This window comes from Raphanus sativus, unplaced genomic scaffold (assembly GCF_000801105.2).
Source record: "Raphanus sativus cultivar WK10039 unplaced genomic scaffold, ASM80110v3 Scaffold2129, whole genome shotgun sequence".
Lineage (NCBI taxonomy): Eukaryota > Viridiplantae > Streptophyta > Magnoliopsida > Brassicales > Brassicaceae > Raphanus > Raphanus sativus.
The window spans coordinates 5,714-17,253 of record NW_026617438.1 but is presented as its reverse complement, the minus strand read 5'-3'; the positions used below and the strand labels follow the sequence as shown (position 1 = coordinate 17,253).

General features: G+C 30.2%; 1 long non-coding RNA gene across 2 annotated transcripts; it reads left to right on the top strand.

The window, feature by feature from the left end:
- Positions 1-6,890: 6,890 nt before the first annotated feature.
- LOC130505254 (uncharacterized) lies at positions 6,891-10,673 on the top strand. 2 transcript variants are annotated; one of them, XR_008941601.1, is made up of 4 exons: positions 6,891-6,972; positions 8,744-9,597; positions 9,916-9,974; positions 10,546-10,673. It is a non-coding gene; the product is annotated as an uncharacterized LOC130505254 (long non-coding RNA). The 2 variants fall into 2 exon arrangements; XR_008941600.1 differs by having other exon boundaries at positions 8,744-9,974.
- Positions 10,674-11,540: the final 867 nt, after the last annotated feature.

Below are 11,540 nucleotides of genomic sequence, written 5' to 3'. Positions count from 1 at the left end.
TTTTTAAAACTAAAGTGAAGAGTATAAACTTCAGTATATAGAGCATTTACCGAAAACTCAATTATTAACCCACGGATTTTGGAAAAATTTCAAAAATTTGAAAATCTTGTTTTAGTGTATAGTTTTCATCGAGTACTAACATAAGATGATGGTAAAATGGTATAGAACCCTCTATTGTCTCCGTTTCTCGGATAATGAAGATTTTATAATGCTAATTCCATTAATCTATGCAGTATATGAATTTTAGTAAAATAAATATTAAAAAATTAGAATGATTCCTATATACCATGAAAGATAGTTTAGAATACATTAATTCAAATGTAGAATGTGGTTTGAAAATTTAAATAAAGTGAAGAGTATAAACTGCAGTATATATGCTTATCGAAAACTCATTATTTTAGAAGGGTGTTAACCCACAGATTTTGGAAAATTTTTAAAAATATGAAAATCTGGTTTTGGTGTATAGTTCATCGAGTATTAACATAAGATGATGTTCAAAGATTTTAGAACCTCTATTATCTTTGTTTCTCTCGATAATGAAGATTTTATAATGCTAATTCCACTAATCTAGGAAGTGTATTAAATTTTAGTAAACAAATATTAAAAAAACTAGAATGATTCCTATATACCATGAAAGATAGTTTAGAATACATTAATTCAAATGTAAAGATGTGGTTTTGAAATTTTAAATTAAGTGAAGAGTATAAACTTTAGTATATAGAGCATTTACCGAAACTCATTAGTTTTTAGAATGGGTTAACCCACTGATTTTGGAAAAAATTTCAAAATTTGAAAATCTGGTTTAGTGTATAGTTTCATCGAGCACTAACATAAGATGATGGTGAAAGAGTTTAGAACCACTGTTGTCTGTTGTCCCCGTTTTCTAGATAATGAACATTTTATAATGCTAATTCCACTTAATCTAGGCAGTATATGAAATTTTAGTAAACTAAATATTAAAAATTAGAATGATTCTATATACCATGAAGGATAGTTTAGAATACATTAATTCAAATGTAGAATGTGGTTTGAAAATTTTAAACTAACGTGAAGAGTATAAACTTTAGTATATAGAGAATTTACCGAAAACTCATTTTTTTAGAAGGGGTTTTAACTAACCGATTTTTGGAAAAAAATTTTAAAATATGAAAATCTGTTTTGGTGTATAGTTTCATTGACCACTAACATAAGATGATGGTCAAAGAGGTTAAGAACTTATGTTGTCTCGTTTCTCTAGATAATGAAGATTTTATAATGCTAATTCCTTAATCTAGGCAGTATATGAAAGTTTAGTAAACTAAATATTAAAAAATTAGAATGATTCATATATGCCATGGAAGATAGTTTAGAATACATTAATTCAAATCTAAATGTGGTTTGAAATTTTTAAACTAAAGTGAAGAGTATAAACTTTAGTATCTAGAGCATTTACCGAAACTCATTAGTTTAGAATGGGTAACCCACTGATTTTTGAAAATTTCAAAAATATGAAAATATGGGTTTTAGTGTATAGTTTCATCAAGACTAACATAAGATGATTGTCAAAGAGTTTAGAACATATGTTGTCTCCGTTTCTCTAGATAATGAAGATTTTATAATGCTAATTCCACTAATCTAGGCAGTATATGAAATTTTAGTAAACTAAATATTAAAAATTAGAATGATTCTTATTTACCATGAAAGATAGTTTAGAATATATTAATTCAAATGTAGAATGTGGTTTGAAATTTTTTAAACAAAAGTTAAAGAGTACAAAACTTAGTATATAGAGATTTACCGAAAACTCATTATTTAGAAGGGGTTGTTAACCCACGGATTTTGGAAAATTTTTAAAATATGAAAATCTGGTTTTCATGTATAGTTTCATTGAGCACTAACATAAGATGATGGTCAAAGAGTTTAGAACCTTTGTTGTCTCTGTTTCTCTAGATAATGAAGATTTTATAATGTTAATTCCACTAATCTAGGCAGTATATGATATTTTACTAAACTAAATATTAAAAAATTAGAATGATTCCTTTATACCATGAAAGATAGTTTAGAATACATTAATTCAAATGTAGAATGTGGTTTTGAAATTTTTAAACTAAAGTGAAGAGTATAAACTTTAGTATATAGAGCATTTACCGAAAACTCATTATTTTAGAGGGTGTTAACCAACGGATTTTGGAAATTTTTTTCAAATATGAAAATCTGGTTTTGTTGTATAGTTTAATCGAGTACTAACATAAGATGATAGTCAAAGAGTTTAGAACCTATGTTATCTTCGTTTCTCTAGAAAATGGAAGATTTTATAATCCTAATTCCACTAATCTAGTCAGTATAGGAATTTTACCAAAAACTAAATATTAACAAATTAGAATAATTCATATATACCATAAATTAATAGTTTAGAATATATTAATTCAAATGTCGAATGTCTTTTGAAATTTTTTTAAACAAAAGTAAAGAGTATAAACTTCAGTATATAGGCATTTACCCAAAACTCATTATTTTAGAAGGGGTAACCCATGGATTTTAGAAAAATTTTCAAAAATATGAAAATCTGGTTTTAGTGTATAGTTTCATTGATCACTAACATAATATGATGGTCAAAGAGTTAAGAACCTCTGTTGTCTCCGTTTCTTTGATAATGAAGATTTTATAATGTTAATTCCATTAATCTAGGCTGTATATGAAATTTTATTAGACAAAATATTAAAAAATTAGAATGATTGATTCCTATATACCATGAAAGATTTAGAATACATAAATTCAAATGAAGAATGTGGTTTGAAATTTTTAAATTAAAGTGAAGAGTATAAACTTTTAGTATAGAGCATTTACCGAAAACTCATAATTTTAGAAGGGGTTAACCCACGGATGTTTGGAAAAAATCAAAATATGAAAATATGGTTTTAGTGTTATAGTTTCATCAAGCACTAACATAAGATGATGGTGAAAGTGTTTAGAACCTCTGTTGTCTCCGTTCTTCTAGATAATGAAGATTTTATAATGCTAATTCCACTAATCTAGGCTGTATATGAAATTTTATTAAACTAAATATTAAAAAATTAGAATATTCTATATACCATGAAAGATAGTTTAGAATACATTAGTTCAAATGTAGAATATGTGTTTGAAATTTTTAAACAAAAGTGAAGAGTATAAACTTAGTATATAGAGCATTTACCGAAAACACATTATTTTAGAAGGGTTAACCCACGGATTTTGAAAATTTTCAATGAAAATGAAAATCTTGTTTTTGTGTATAGTTTCATCGAGCACTAACATAAGATGATGGTGAAATATGTTTAGAACCTCTGTGTCTCCGTTTTCTATATAATGAAGATTTTATAATGCTAATTCCACTAATCTATGCAGTAAATGAAATTTTAGTAAACTGAATATTAAAAAATTAGAATGATTTCTATATACCATGAAAGATAGTTTAGAATACAGTAATTCAAATGTAGAATATGGTTTGAAATTTTTTAAACTAAAGTAAAGAGTATAAACTTTTGGATATAGAGAATTTACCGAAAACTCATTATTTTAGAAGGGGTTAACCCATGGATTTTGGAAAAAAATTCAAAAATGTTAAAATCTGGTTTTAGTGTATAGTTTCATCGAGTACTAACATAAGATGATGGTCAAATAGTTTAGAACCTCTGTTGTCTCCTTATCTCTAGATAATGAAGATTTTATAATGCTAATTCCAATAATCTAGGCAGTATATGATATTTTAGTAAACTAAATATTAAAAAATTAGAATGATTCCTATATACCATGAAAGATAGTTTAGAATATATTAATTAAAATGTAGAATTTTGTTTGAAATTTTTTAAACTAAAGTGAAGAGTTTAAACTTCAGTATGTAGAGCATTACCGAAAACTCATTATTTTAGAAGGGGTTAACCCATGGATTTTGGAAATTTTTCAAAAAATATGAAAATCTTGTTTTGTGTATAGTTTCATCGAGCACTAACATAAGATGATGGTGAAAGAGGTTAGAACCTCTGTTGTCTCCGTTTCTCTAGATAATGAAGATTTATAATGCTAATTCCACTAATCTAGGCAGTAAATAAAATTTTAGTAAACTAAATATTCAAAAATTAGAATGATTCATGTATACCATGAAAGATAGTTTAGAATACAATAATTCTAATGTAGAATATGTTTAAAATTTTTAAACTAAAGTGAAGAGTATAAACTTTTGTATATAGAGGATTTACCGAAAACAATTATTTTAGAAAGGGTTAACCGGTGGATTTTGGAAAATTTTCAAAAATGTAAAATCTGGTTTTAGTGTATATTTCATCGAGTATTAACATAATATGATGGTCAAATAAGTTTAGAACCTCTGTTGTCTCCGTATCTCTAGATAATGAAGATTTTAGAATGCTAATTCCAATAATCTAGGCAGTATATGATAATTTAGTAAACTAAATATTAAAAAAATAGAATGATTCCTATATACCATGAAAGATAGTTTATAATATATTAATTCAAATGTCGAATGTGGTTTGAAATTTTTAAACAAAAGTGAAGAGTATAAACTTCAGTATATAGAGCATTTACCTAAAACTCATTATTTTAGAATGGGTGTTAACCCCACGGATTTTGAAAAAAAAAATTAAAAATATGAAAATCTGGTTTTGGTGTATAGTTTCATTGAGAACTAACATAAGATGATGGTCAAAGAGTTAAAACCTATGTTGTCTCCGTTTCTCTAGATAATGAAGATTTTGTTAATGCTAATTCCACTAATCTATGCTGTATATGAAATTTTTAGTAAAGTAAATATTAAAAAATTATAATTATTCCTATATACCATGAAATATAGTTTAGAATACATTAATTCAAATGTAGAATGTGGTTTGAATTTTTTTAAACAAAATTAAAGAGTATAAACTTCATATATAGAGCATTTACCGAAAACTCATTATTTGAGAAGGAATTAACCCACGGATTTTGGAAAAATTCAAAAAATATGAAAAATCTCGTTTTAGTGTATAGTTTCATCGAGGACTAACATAGGATGATGGTCAAAGAGTTTAGAACCTCCGTTGTCTCCGTTTCTCTAGATAATGAAGATTTATAATGTTAATTCCAGTAATCTAGGCAGTATATGAATTTTAGTAAACTAAATATTAAAAAATAGAATGATTCTATATACCATGAAAGATAGTTTTAAATATATTAGTTCAAATGTAGAATGTAGTTTGAAATTATTAAACTAAAGTGAAAGTATAAACTTTAGTATATAGTGCATTTACCAAAAACTCATTATTTAGAAGGAGTTAACCCACGAACTTTAGAAAAATTTCAAAAATATGAAAATCTGGTTTTGGTGTATATTTTCATCATATTAATATAAGATGATGGTCAAAGAATTTAGAACATTTTGTCTCCGTTTCTCTAGATAATGAAGATATTATAATGTTATTCCACTAATTCAGGCAGTATATGAAATTTTAGTACACTAAATATTAAAAAAAATTAGAATGATTCATATATACAATGAAAGATAGTTAAGAATACATTGATTCAAATGTCGAATGTGGTTTGAAATTTTTAAACAAAAGTGAAGAGTATAAACTTCAGTATATAGAGCATTTACCTAAAACTCATTATTTTAGAATGGGTGTTAACCCACGGATTTTGAAAAAAAATTTAAAAATATGAAAAACTGGTTTTGGTGTATAGTTTCATTTAGAACTAATATAAGATGATGGTCAAAGAGTTAAGAACCTCTTTTGTTTCCGTTTCTTTAGATAATGAAGATTTTATAATGCTAATTCCATTAATCTATGCAGTATATGAAATTTTAGTAAACTAAATATTAAAAATTATAATGATTCCTATAACCATGAAATATAGTTTAGATACATTAATTCAAATGTAGAATGTGTTTTGAAATTTTTTAAACAAAAGTAAAGAGTATAAACTTCAGTATATAGAGCATTTACCGAAAACTCATTATTTTTGAAGGAGGTTAACCCACTGATTTTGGAAAATTTTCAAAAATGTGAAAATCTGGTTTTAGTGTATAGTTTTATCGAGTACTAACATAAGATGATAGTCAAAGAGTTTAGAACATCTGTTGTCTCTATTTTTCTAGATAATGAAGATTTTATAATGCTAATTTCAATAATTTAGGCAGTATATGAAAGTTTAGTAAACTAAATATTAAAAAATTAGAATGATTCATATATATCATGGAAGATAGTTTAGAATACATTAATTCAAATGTATAATGTGGTCTGGAAATTTTAAACTAAAGTGAAGAGTATAAACTTTATGATATATAGAGCATTTACCAAAAACTTATTATTTTAGAAGGGGTTAACCCACGGATTTGGAAAATTTTCGAAAATATGAAAATCTGGTTTTAGTGTATAGTTTCATCGAGTATTAACATAAGATGATGGTCAAAGAGTTTTGAATCTCTGTTGTTTTAGGATCTCTAGATAATGACTATTTTATAATGTTAATTCCATAAATCTAGTCAGTATATGAAATTTTACCAAACTTAAATATTAAAAAATTAGAATAATTACTATATACCATGAAATATAGTTTAGAATACATTAATTCAAATGTCGAATGTGGTTTGAAATTTTTTTAAACAAAAGCTAAGAAGAATCATTCAATGATAGAGGTAATTTAGAAACATGAAGGATAATCATTCAATGATAGATAAAAGACCAGTTGAACCCAATCAGTTTCTTCTCTGCGTTATTAACCCCAACTTGCACCACGATGCACGTCTTTTCCACATGAGTTTCGACGAAACGGTGAACTTTTCTTCCCCGCGTTATTGTCCCCAAAATAAAAAAAAACAATCAAGGGTGGCTGGCTATTGATTATAATATGTGGTGCGTTTTGCTAAGTTTATAACTGCAACAATCCAATATCTATAGATACTTGTAAATCAGAGTAATCTCGACATTCTCTTGTATTGAGCAAGATTCTCTAATCCAAGTTCAGGTAATTTTTTCCTCTTTAATGAATAAAATATTTGTGAAAATATCTTTTTAATAAAGGTAAACATGAATAACTGTACAAAAAAGTAAAACAAAAGTGAAATTTTCCCTTTAGATATTTGCCTAGAAAATATATTAATAATAAAGGTACACATGAATTATTATACAAAAAGTAAAATAAAAGTGAAATTGTCCCTTTAGATAATTTTGTAACTAAATTATTTTAGATCGTTTTCAAAAATGATTCTAAACGTGATGTATGGAATTTTATAGTTAGACTAGATTCTGACTTTTATTTTTTTCTGAAAAAAATAACTTTTATATTTAATCATAGTTCAAAATCAATCTGAATTATATATATATTATATTATTATATATATATTAAATATTAAAAATGTGTGTGGACCACACATTTATCAATTAGATATAATTGTGTTGTGTTTTAAAAAAAACGACATAGTTGTGTTTTAATAGAATAGATAGTGCAATAACTACATAGTTTTTATTTGCAATAACTATATAAAAATAACTATAGAAATAACTATATGTGAATGCTAGAAATGATAATGTATATATAGCTTTTATTTGCAATAACTATAGAAAAATAACTATAGAAATAACTATATATAATGTATATATAGATTTTATTTGCAATTACTATAGAAAAATAACTATAGAAATAACTACATATGTATAATGTATATATAGCTTTTAGTTGCAATTACTATAAAAAATTCTTTCATTGCTTTATTTATTTTACAAAAATTAGACTCATTAGATATTTTTTATATTAATAGTTTTCAACAAGAAAGACTTATTGATTGGAGATATTATACGGATAAATGATTTATAGCTATACGAACAATATATGCCACTTTAAGTTACAAAAGAAAAAAAAACAATATGCCACTACATGACCAAAAAATAATTTAGTAAAAACTATACAAACTATATAAATCACATGATAATATCCTTAATTATGATGTGTTATGTTATGTTGCTAACACAATTAACATAATTTTATAACTATTAAAGAGTATTAGATTTGTAACGCGGCAATTCATGATGATGATGCTTGATATATTTTAATATATTATATGATGTTCGTTAATAACTTAATATATAACATTACATTTTGAAATTTTGATATATGCATGTGTTCATTTTTTTATCATTTCAATATGTGTTATGATCTGTTTCTTAAAGAAATTTTTATTTGGTGACGCCAAACTCTTAAAGCAACACATTTTTTCGATATCAAAGTTATATTTATTGTGTTAACAACATGCACATATGAGTCGAGAGATGTTGTCATGTGATCTATATAGTTAGTGTAGTTTTCTAATATTATATTTGTCTAGATGTTTCGTGTAATTCACAATCATTTTTTTCATATTATAATTGTTTTATACTCCCTCCGTTTCATATTAAGTGTCGTTTTAGAGAATTTTTTTCGTTGCAAAATAAGTGTCGTTTTAGAGTTTCAATGCAAATTTATTAACTTTATTCTACATTCTATTTTCTATTAGTTGAATTGTATCGGTAATGATGTTTTTATATTGAAAATATGCAAAATTAATGCTTTCTTAATCCGTGTGCACGAGTCTAAAACGACACTTATAATGAAACAGAGGGAGTAGTATGTTTACAACAAAAGAATCAGTAGTAATTAATTCATTTCTTCTTTATAATATGTTTATTAGTTCCATAAAAACAGTGAACAAAATTAAATAAACATTGCCTTAATTTTCTTGATTTTCTTTTCTCCTGATTAGCTTCAGTATCAAGTCAATGGGGGCTGTTGGATTAGTCTCTCAACTACTGTTGACATACTCAAACTCCGATAAGGATGAAACCAACGAACAAAGCCTGTGTTTGTACACATCCGCTTGTGAAGAAGATCCAGAGCTCAAATCACTTGGTTCTTCGCTTGAGCAACAATTTAGCGAATTGAAGACCTTGCTCGCTCCAGGAGGCAAGACTGATCAAAATTATTCCATAAACGCAGTCAAAAAGATGAGCGGGTTTCTAACTGAAATTGTAACGACCCGACTTTGATTTTCAGAATCTGTTAGCATGCTAACGTCCGTGCATTTACATAAGACCCAAAGTTTGTCTATAAATAGCCACCTCCTAATCCTGGCAACATTGTTTTCTCCACCTGCAAACAAAGAAAAAGAAAATGAGAAGTTGAGAGAGAGAGAGAGTTCAAGAAAAAGAGTGTGAGAAATCTTTGAAGTGAAGCTATTAGAGAGTTTTAATCATCAATGGAGCACGCCATCGACCACTGCACGCCAAGACCAAGTCGAGCTCGTCCCCACCGTTCACAACAGCAAGAAACCGCCGGAGGCCACCATGCTTCTAAGCTTTGTTTCGGCCGTTTTGGCAAATCGACCATATCTTCCTAACCGTCGCGAATTTCGTGCATGCAAGACCACCATCGTGTTCCTCTCGTCGAGACGAATCCATAGCCACCAGAATCGCCGCAATCGGAGCTCGGACGAAGCCGTACGCACCCTCCGAAGTTTCGCCGGAAATCGCCAACCCCACCACCGGACCACTGCTGCTCCGCCGTAGTTCGCCGCCGCCGGAACACCGCTTCTCCGCTGCCGGACCGCCGTTACCGCCGGTAAGCCTCCGCCGTCACCGCTGGTGACCGTCGCCGGAGACTCGCTGGTGACTCGGTCAACTCGGCCGAGTCGACTCAGCGGGTCAACTCGGTTGACTCGGTAAACCGGTCGGTTGACTGGTTTGACCCGATTTAAATTAATTTCAATTCGGTTAGAGTCGGTTAGGTTAAACCGGTCGGTTATGTCAAATTGATTTCTGGTCAAGGTTTGACCGGGTTGACCTTTGACCAGCGGGTTGACTTTTCCGTAGACTTTGACCAGACCCGTTTTCACCCGTTCGAAGGGCGTTCTGACCCGAAATTTCGCCCTGATTTCAGATTTGGAGTCTATTTGAGCATCTGAAGTTCATAGATACCACTTCTCTACATTTTCTAAGGTGAGGGCTATTCCCGAACTTCTCGTATGCGGCTTAGGATTTTGAATAAATATAATTTATTTTTAATATGTTCCGTCTGCGTGAAATCGAGTCTGTCATTGCTTGTTTAGCTTAGGTTGCTTGCTTAGTTAGGTTGCTTGCTTAAACTGGAACTAGGGTGTTAGATGGTTCAACATTGATTGCTTCACTTAATGTAATCTTTAGTTAGATTTGTTTGTAGATGGCTAAAGGAAGGTGTTCCTGTTAGCTTGTTTGGAGGTTACAGCCGCCTTAGTCGACCGGTTAAGCTGTAACCTCGGTGGGTCGATAAATCGTCTCTACGGGCGGTGATACCGAGCACTATCTCGGGCGGGTGTTGTATTTATTTTGGCCTGTTAGTGGGCAGCGAGTGCGCACCTCGCGTAGGACCATTGTTTGTTGCTTGGGTACTTTAGGTGCCGTGCTTGTACGTATTAGATTTAAATTATCTTTATTCAGAGTGTTATGACCGGGTCCATGGACTTCGGGGTAGCACCCCATACCTCACTGAGCGATTCCCCTATCGCTCACCCCTCTTTCTTCCCTATTTCAGGTGAGACAAGCATCAATGTGATACGGGACGGACTCGGTGCTACTGGACTTTTCCTTCGGATTTTATTTTGGGCTTGGGCTGAGAGTATAGTTAGGTATATGGCCTTTTGTATTATGTGTTATGGTTGGTGGCCCGCGTTCACTATTTAGTGGAGACTGGTGTCACATTGTTATTTGTTGAGGTGTCGGTTGACACGTGGCCATTTAGTTAGAAAGTGACGGGTGTCACATTTTTGGTATCAGAGCGCGGTTCCGTCCCGGTTCTGTCCCGGGATGGCGGTCAGGGGATTCGGTTTTCAACGTTTTCAAATATTTTATATAATATATAATAATAAAAAAAAAGTTTTGGAAATTCTTTTAGCACCATTCTGTCCAGTAATTACTAACTCAATTGTCTCTTTTTATGACGATGAGTAAAATCATCGTCATTCGTTCTTCGGCCAATAGTAATCTACAAGACTTTCAGCAGATGTGCGATGTCTCAGTTTTTCAGATTGCTCAGGAGTTTATCCGTTTCTTCAGTCATTACACCGAGGTTATCCAGGAGTGGATATGTGACGTTTCTGCCACCACCCGATTTCAAGCCATCGTCCCACGAGTTTTTGTTACATGATTTTTATGTGATGTGAGGTTTGAGCCATTGGTTGGCATGTGTTGTGTATGAGTACGAGTATTGTGATTATTTTGGAGGGGTTATAAACTCGTGGAGATCGCTTTTGAATTAGGGTGTGGCAACTTGCGTTGTGTTGATGTTGGAGTTACACTTAGCATGCTTGCCAGTTTTTGGATGTGTTTATCATTTCAGAGATGTGTCAGTTAGACAACTGGCATAGGACGTTGGGAGCTATTTATATTCATCGGAGTTGTACTAGTCGTACGTGGAGAGGTCAGGTTATTCAAGAATCGTCAGAGTTGGAGCTGAGTTTTATGATGTCTCTATTAAGGTGGATTGGTTATCATGGTATCAAGTACTGTTGATTTTTCAAAGGGCAAGAG